Source organism: Triticum aestivum, chromosome 4A (assembly GCF_018294505.1).
Source record: "Triticum aestivum cultivar Chinese Spring chromosome 4A, IWGSC CS RefSeq v2.1, whole genome shotgun sequence".
NCBI classification, from domain to species: domain Eukaryota; kingdom Viridiplantae; phylum Streptophyta; class Magnoliopsida; order Poales; family Poaceae; genus Triticum; species Triticum aestivum.
The window spans coordinates 278,843,540-278,853,047 of record NC_057803.1 but is presented as its reverse complement, the minus strand read 5'-3'; the positions used below and the strand labels follow the sequence as shown (position 1 = coordinate 278,853,047).

The 9,508-nt window shown below is 44.2% G+C and overlaps 1 long non-coding RNA gene across 1 annotated transcript; it reads left to right on the top strand.

Annotated features, from left to right (window-relative positions):
* The first annotated feature begins 917 nt into the window (after positions 1 to 917).
* LOC123085961 (uncharacterized) lies at positions 918 to 3,561 on the top strand. The gene is made up of 3 exons (XR_006440187.1): positions 918 to 1,548; positions 1,912 to 1,979; positions 3,106 to 3,561. It is a non-coding gene; the product is annotated as an uncharacterized lncRNA (long non-coding RNA).
* Positions 3,562 to 9,508: the final 5,947 nt, after the last annotated feature.

The following is a 9,508-nucleotide window of genomic DNA, read 5'->3' as shown; positions in this document are numbered from 1 at the left end:
GTGCGGTGGTGTGTGCGTGGGGGTGGAGACGAGGAGATCTGGGAGGAGTGGGGTGGCCGGGGGTTGACCTACTTTTTTTATTTTGCGTCGGTCGTGGGTTAGGGTGTTATCAGAATAACGCAGAGGTGTTATTAGAATAAGGTCTTAAGGGGTGTTATCATAATAAACCCATCCTATATATATAGTATTACTATTCATTACTCAGGGTGCAGAATAAATTATTCTTCGCCCGAGGTAATCTTACGATCGCTTCCTAAATAAATTACGTTTATAATATAAATAGTTACATGCATATGGATTAAATATGTAAAATTTGATATAAAAAAATAAAAAATAAGTTGTAAGACTAGAAAAATCACATTTTATGTACGTTTTATACTATGTTCTTACATTCATTATTTTATGTAACATAAAATATTTTTTACGGCGAGTACTTATGTACTCACGCGTAAAAAATATTTTATGTTACGTAAAATTATGAATATAAAACATAGTGTAAAATATACATAAAATATGATTTTTCTGGTCTTATAACCTACATTTTTGTTTTTTTATACAAAATTTTACATATTGAATCAATATGCATATAACTATTTATATTCTAAACATAATTTATTTAGAAAGCGATCGTAAGATTATCTTGGATGAAGAATAACTTATTCTGTATCCTGGATGATGAATAGTAATACTATATATACACACACTATAATATATACTCCCTCGATCTCAAAATAAGCGTTTCAACTTTAGTAGAGGCATTTATTTTGAGACGGAGGAAGTATTATTTTGTCGTAGAGGAAACGTTGCCGATCCAAAAGCCCATATCAGCTATCCAGCACGGCCCAACCAACACCCAATCTACCCCCTAAAAAAAGCCCATCACCCAACCTCTCCTTCCCCGCACGACCAAAGCCCAACCTCTCCTCCCCTCACTCTCCACTCCCTGTCCACTCCATCACACACGATCCCTAGATCTCAGCGGAGGCACCTACTCCACTCCCTCCGCTCTCGCCCCCGTAGCCGGCGACCTTGTCTCCCACCGCCGCCCCTCTCATCCCCCCTCCACTCATCAACGACGGCTAGATGCGCACACAACCGGTGACCGACATCATGCAAGGTCGCCACTGCCGTCGTCGAAGGATAGTCTTCCCACATCGCTAGCCGCAGCCTCCGCCTCGCCCCGATCCTCGTCCTCCTCGACCGCCACTCGCTCTCCTTGGCAGCACCTCACCGCCTCCCTGCCCATGCCGTGTCCGCCGACAGCCCTACTCATGCCGACCTCGCTAATCATGCGGTAGCGCTTGGCTGTGCTCACCTTGTCCTCGTCGGCGTCGCGGCCGCAGGCCACGTGAACTACAACTCCGCTGCCAGTGGCGACGAGTCCTTCCTGTGCCTCTACTGCCTCGTGGCTGATTCCTCCTCTCCCCAAATTGACATCCACCCCTTTGTCGAGCCCGCCGTGCCAGCGACATGAGCAAGATGGTGTACACCGACTCTGGATGAGGTCAACGCTGATGGCGACTCGAACGGTTCGTGGAGCTGTACCAGGTATAGCTACTCTTCCTCTTCAATCAATAGTAGTCCATTCTGTGTGTGTGGAGGTTGCAGCTCACACGGGTTTGTGGAGGTGTTGGCTCCAGTATTTACCAGGGATGTTTGTAGATGTGTCGGCATATGATCCAGTACATAAATTGATTGATTGATTCCTTAGTACAGTGCTGGTTAGACTAAATAATTAGTTGATCGAATTATTTGCATCTAACGTGTTGCACACATATATAAAGCAGAACAAGCTGTTCCACAAATGGGGTCTGACTTAAATATTTTGGGAGATGCATAATATGCCAAACACTTCTAAAGTTTTCTCGTCCATCGGCGCATGATAGTGGAAAACATCTGTAAATTGTGCAGGATCCTATAGAGCAGATGGGCATCATCGAGATGCAGTACACTCGTGCAGTACACACTCTCTTAGGCAGGTAAGCAACCCGAGACAACTTAGTTTGTGAAGATCGGTGGTTCATGGTCTGGAAGTTTTATTTCTCTCTCTAAATTTTGTACTACTTAGATAGTCCCTTACATGCCTTTTATTGCTTGATCACACTTTATATGTACGTGCAAGAAAGGAGTTGTTAACTCAAACATTAATGTTAATTTTTGTTAACTACATACTGTGTTGGACATTGGTTTTTTGAAATTGACTCCGTGTTGAATTGGTTTTTCTTGTTGTGTAGCATGAGCAATTTATTTGCCGGTATGCGCTGTTGTGTATAGCTGGGCAAACGGGCCGGGCCAACCAGCCCGTGAGCATGCCGACACAGCCTGCCTGGGCCAGGCACGACACGGGCTAAATGGGACGTGCCCGGCACGCGACACACCTTGGGCCGTGCCTGGGCCTGGAGGCTGGGCGCACAGGCCAGCACAGTACGACGCATTAATTTTTTATATATTTTTTCAGATTTTTTATATATATACCTAAAATACGGCCCAATAGGCCTAAAAATCAGCCCAACAGGCTGAAAATGTGCAGCCCAGCATGGTAGCATGCTAGATGGGCCAACATGCCGCCCCGTTTACTAACTAGGCCGTGCCTGGGCCTAGAGGCGCAACACGTGGACCGACACGGTACGACCCGTTTACTAAATGTGCCACCGTGGGCCGGGCTGTGCCTGGCACGATTGGCATGGGCCGGGTCAGCCCGTTTGGCCAGCTATGTTGTTGTGTGCCGCAACCTAGCAATCTGTTCATGCCAAATGATCAACTCCTGGTGAGGTTCATTGCTAGACATGCACGGTCTCCGCGGGCAAGGTATTCGAAGCCGCCCTTTGGTCACTTGTGTTCTATTTCTAAAGAGTTGTGAGACATCACAATGAAATATTCGTATTGATGTGATTAGCAAGTGTACTTAATGACACATACATGTAACGTGTTATGTGTAACGCTGAATCTGATGTGGCTATACTATGTGAATTTATGAAGGCCTAATTTCCTTTTTAGCATTTTGTACAAACGATATACTTATAATCAAAGAGACAACGATTACAAGTGTATGATGGTGAGCCCAATTCCCACATTGATGTTATCACCAAACATTTTTTTATGCAGAAGGATTGGACAAGAAATACCAAGGCACACATGTTTGTTTCTTTGAAGAGAGACAACAGATCCCTATGCCCATGAAACGACTTAGATAATAAGCATCACCGGAGGTTCAAAATAAGAAGAGTACTTAAGAGGAATCTTTCTATAGGTTAAGTATATGTTCTTATGCGTACCTTTGCATCTTGTCCTATAATATGTTATTGTTCTGTGTTACCTCAAAGGTTTCATGGTTCTTATTCAAATAAAATAAGAACAGATCACTTTGTATCATGCTTGCTTTGATAACACTTTTCATTTACTTGCGCTTCTAGAATGTCATTGGTGTGGAACTTCTTCTCAGGAGCATGCATACTTTGAGCCTTTAGGGCCTACATTTGTTCTTGTACTTCACTGTATGAAATGTATTAGGACATTGGCATATATCGTGCATGCTTTGCACCTATAGTTTTGATCTACCCACATGATCCATTGTGAAGATAGATATTAGTACGGAAATGAAAAGTTCTGCTTGATGCCCCACTGTTCGATGACAAGATTAGGAAGCAGAGGTAGTATATACTCTATATCTCAAGGAATGTAAGAGAAGTACTTGAGCGGCAACGAAGTCAGTCTTGCTAGTTTTTTAAAAGCCCGTTCAATTCCTACATCACCGTTATATGTTTTTATTTCTCCAGGACCGAATCAAGCACCGAGTTATTCTGCATAAGCGAAACAAATAATATAGTAAACATAAATATGACCAATCAGAATAATATTGGATAAAAAGATGCCAAGAAATTAACCATCAAGCATAAGAAGCAATATATTATCAATCTGACAGAATCCCTATAAATTCTATTAAATCCTTGTTTGAATAGGAGTTTTCATGAGGATCAGAAATCAAACTGTAGACAACAGTTTTCAGTGCATGTTGTTGGTGCAATATCTGCCTATCTTGAATTTTGAAGCTTGTTGACAGAAACAGGTATGGACTAATGTGTTTGCTAGTGCACACATAGAGAAAAGTCCATACACAACCGAAAAGAATGTTGTCTCTGCTGCCAAGTTCGAGGAACTTCATCGAAGCATATTTGTGCTGCAGAGAAGAACGAGCTACATCTCTCGAAGAGATAAGAGTCAAGAAGATTAATGTGAAGAAATCGACCCCTCGAAAGATTTGTTGAGATAGCAAAGCTTTCTGTTTCAATACTGTCATTCGAAGAAATTGACTGCATCGATTGAAGTCGAAGACGTAGTATTCATTGAGTTTTTCTTCTTTTAGTCTTTTTGAGTCATACGACCTCCGTACTATTAAGAGGGGTATAGATTCTCGTTGCTTAGATCAGGTATGATGCTTAGCTACAACCTATGAAAGATGCGAGAGAAATCTCTTTGTGCTCCAAGCAAATACTTGCCAGCAAGAGACTATGATCTTCTTCGCTGCAAGAGATTTGCCTCAGACCGAGGAGTTAGCATTTTCTACTCCACAAGGAATGTTACCACTGTGCTCAAATCTAACTGTTGGAATCATGTGTTGGGGAACGTAGTAATTTCAAAAAAATTCCTACGCACACACAAGATCATGGTGATGCATAGCAACGAGAGGGGAGAGTGTTGTCTACGTACCCTCGTAGACCGGCAACGGAAGTGTTGACACAACGTAGAGGAAGTATTCGTACATCTTCCCGATCCGACCGATCCAAGTACCGAACATACGGCACCTCCGAGTTCTAGTACACGTTCATCTCGATGACGATCCCCGGACTCCGATCCAGCAAAGTGTTGGGGAAGAGTTCCGTCAGCACGACAGCGTGGTGACAATCTTGATGCTCAACTGTCGCAGGGCTTCGCCTAAGCACCACTACAATATTATCGAGGATTATGGTGGAAGGGGCACTGCACACGGCTAAGAAAACGATCACTTGGATCAACTTGTGTGTCTAGGGGTGCCCCCTGCCCCCATATATAAAGGAGCAAGGGGAGGAGGCCGGCCGACCCTATGGCGCGCCAAGGAGGAGTCCTAGTAGGAGTAGGACTCCTACTAGGAGGGGGAAGGAAGTGGGGAGGGAGAAGGAAAGGGGGGCGCCGCCCCCTCTCTCCTAGTTGAAGGATCGAAAGTATGTCTAGAGGGGGGGGGGTGATTAGACTACTTGACCAAATAAAAACTTAACCTTTTCCCAATTTTAGTTCTTGGCAGATTTTAGCTATTGTAGGACAAGTCAAGCAATCATCACACAGTTCAAGCAAGCATGCAAAGAGTATATTGGCAGCGGAAAGTAAAGCATGCAACTTGCAAGAATGTAAAGGGAAGGGTTTGGAGAATTCAAACGCAATTGGAGACACGGATGTTTTTTCCGTGGTTCGGATAGGTGGTGCTATCTTACATTCACGTTGATGGAGATTTCAACCCACGAAGGGTAACTGTCGCGCAAGTCCACGAAGGGCTCCACCCACGAAGGGTCCATGAAGTAGCAACCTTGTCTATCCCACCATGGCCATCGCCCACGAAGGACTTGCCTCACTAGCGGTAGATCTTCACGAAGTAGGCGATCTCCTTGCCCTTACAAACTCCTTGGTTCAACTCCACAATCTTGTCGGAGGCTCCCAAGTGACACCTAGCCAATCTAGGAGACACCACTCTTCAAGAAGTAACAAATGGTGTGTTGATGATGAACTCCTTGCTCTTGTGCTTCAAATGATAGTCTCCCCAACACTCAACTCTCTCTCATAGGATTTGAATTTTGTGGAAAGAAGATTTGAGTGGAAAGCAATTTGGGGAAGGCTAGAGATCAAGATTCATATGGTAGGAATGGAATATCTTGGTCTCAACACATGAGTAGGTGGTTCTCTCTCAGAACATATGAGTTGGAATTGTGTATGTGTTCTGATGGCTCTCTCCACGAATGAAGAGGAGGTGGAGGGGTATATATAGCCTCCACACAAAATCCAACCGTTACACACAGTTTTCCAATCTCGGTGGGACCGAATCAACAAACTCGGTCGGACCGAAAAGGTAAACCTAGTGACCGTTAGAGATTTTCGGTGGGACTGACATGCAACTCGGTAGGACCGATATGGTTAGGTTTTGGGCATAACGTAATCTCGATGAGACCGATTACACAAACTCGGTGAGACCGAGTTTGGTAATAAGCTAACCAGAGAGTTGGTCAAGCAAACTCGGTGGGACCGATTTGCTCTTTCAGTGAGACCGAAAAGTTACAAAAGGGAAACAAAGAGTTTACATTGCAATCTCGGTGGGACCGATTCGCTCTTTCGGTGAGACCGAAAAGTTATGAAAGGGAAACAGAGAGTTTGCAATCCCATCTCGGTGAGACTGAGATCCCTATCGGTAGAACCGAATTGCTAGGGTTTGGCAGTGGCTTATGACAAGTGAAACTCGGTGGCGCCGGATAGAAAGAATCGCTATGACCGAGTTTGGCTTAGGGTTTAGGTCATTTGTGGAAGTGGGAAAGTAGCTGAGGATTTTGGAGCATATCATTAAGCACATGAAGCAAAAGGCTCATTAAGCAACACCTCATCCCTCCTTAATAGTATTGGCTTTTCCTAAAGACTCAATGTGATCTTGGATCATTAAAATATAAAATGAAGAGTCTTGAGCTTTTGAGCTTGAGCCAATCCTTTGTCCTTAGCATTTTGAGGGTTCCACTTTCACATCCATGCCATGCCAATCATTAAGCTTTCCTGAAATAGTCATCTTGGAATAGCATTAGCTCAATGAGCCATATGTTGTTATGAATTACCAAAACCACCTAGGGATAGTTGCACTTTCACTAGTCCAATTCGGACCAGGGGGAGGAGGCGCGTGGCCCACCCTGGCGGCCCTTCTCTCTCTCCACTAAGGCCCATATGGCCCATTACTTCTCCCGGGGGGTTCCGATAACCCTCCGGCTCTTCGGTTTTCTCCGAAATCACCCGGAACACTTCCGGTGTCCGAATATAGCCGTCCAATATATCAATCTTTATGTCTCGACCATTTCGAGACTCCTCGTCATGTCCGTGATCCCATCCGGGACTCCGAACTAACTTCGGTACATCAAAACTCATAAACTCATAATATAACTGTCATCGAAACCTTAAGCGTGCGGACCCTACGGGTTCGAGAACAATGTAGACATGACCGAGACACGTCTCCGGTCAATAACCAATAGCGGAACCTGGATGCTCATATTGGCTCCTACATATTCTACGAAGATCTTTATCGGTCAGACCGCATAACAACATACATTGTTCCCTTTGTCATCGTTATATTACTTGTCCGAGATTCGATCGTCGGTATCTCAATACCTAGTTCAATCTCATTACCGGCAAGTCTCTTTACTCGTTTCGTAATACATCATCTCGCAACTAACTCATTAGTTGCAATGCTTGCAAGGCTTATGTGATGTGCATTACCGAGAGGGCCCAGAGATATTAACTTCAACTCATTAGTTGCAATGCTTGCAAGGCTTATGTGATGTGCATTACTGAGAGGGCCCAGAGATATTAACTTATTGGAGACTTCATATCTCTCAATCCAAGCATTTTCTTGAAATATTAACTTCAACTCCTGGAACATCTCATATGCTCCATGACGTTCAAAACATTGTTGAAGTCCCAGTTCTAAGCCGTAAAGCATGGCACACTGAACTATCGAGTAGTCATCAGCTTTGCTCTGCGAGGTGTTCATAACATCTGCCATTGCTCCTGCAGCGGGTTTGTCACCTAGCGGTGCTTCCAGGACGTAATTCTTCTATGCAGCAATGAGGATAAACATCTCTCTAATCATCTAAGAAGTCCCACTTAGATAGACATATCTCTAATCAAATTACTTAAGAAGTCCCACTTAGATAGACATCTCTCTAATCATCTAAGTGATCATGTGATCCATATCAACTAAACCATGTCCAATCATCATGTGAGATGGAGTAGTTTTTAATGGTGAACATCACTATGTTGATCATATCTACTATATGATTCACGCTCGACCTTTTGATCTCAGTGTTCCTGGCCATATCTGCATATGCTAGGCTCGTCAAGTTTAACCCGAGTATTCTGCGTGTGCAAAACTGGCTTGCACCCGTTGTATGTGAACGTAGAGCTTATCACACCTGATCATCACGTGGTGTCTCAGCACGACGAACTGTAGCAACGTTGCATACTCAGGGAGAACACTTATACCTTGAAATTTAGTGAGAGATCATCTTATAATGCTACCGCCGAACTAAGCAAAATAAGATGCATAAAGGATAAACATCACATGCAATCAATATAAGTGATATGATATGGCCATCATCATCTTGTGCCTTTGATCTCCATCTCCAAAGCACCGTCATGATCTCCATCGTCACTGGCTTGACACCTTGATATCCATCAAATCATCGTTGTCGTCTCGCCAACTATTGCTTCTACGACTATCGCTACCGCTTAGTGATAAAGTAAAGCAATTACATGGAGATTGCATTTCATACAATAAAGCGACAACCATATGGCTCCTGCCAGTTGCCGATAACTGTGTTACAAAACATGATCATCTCATACAATAAAATTTGGCATCATGTCTTGACCATATAACATCACAACATGCCCTGCAAAAACAAGTTATACGTCCTCTACTTTGTTGTTGCAAGTTTTACGTGGCTGCTACAGGCTGAGCAAGAACCGTTCTTACCTACGCATCAAAAATCACAACGCGGTATAGTGATTGCTTTTTGATCTTCAGAAAGAACCTTGTTCATTGAATCCGATTCAACTAAAGTTGGAGAAACTGACACCCACCAGCCACCTGTGTGCGAAGCACATCGGTAGAACTAGTCTCGCGTAAGCGTACGCGTAATGTCGGTCTGGGCCACTTCATCCAATAATACCACCGAATAAAGAATCAACTAGTGACGGCAAGCAATATGTATATATCCACACCCACAACTTCTTTGTGTTCTACTCGTGCATATAACATGTACGCATAAACCTGGCTCTGATGCCACTATTGGGGAACACAGTAATTTCAAAAAATTTCCTACGCGCACGCAAGATCATGGTGATGCATAGCAACGAGAGGGGAGAGTGTTGTCCACGCACCCTCGTAGACCGTAAGCGGAAGCGTTATGACAACGCGGTTGATGTAGTCGTACGTCTTCACGATCGGCCGATCCTAGTACCGAAAGTACGACACCTCCGCGATCTGCACACATTCGGCTCGGTGACGTCCCACGAACTCACGATCCAGTAGAGTGTCGATGGAGAGCTTCTTCAGCACGACGGCGTGATGACGGTGATGATGATGCTACTAGAATAGGGCTTCGCCTAAGCACCACTATGGTATGACCGAGGTGGATTATGGTGGAGGGGGGCACCGCACATGGCTAAGGGATCAATTATCAACTTGTGTGTTCTAGGGTGCCCCTGCCCCCGTATATGAAGGAGCAAGGGG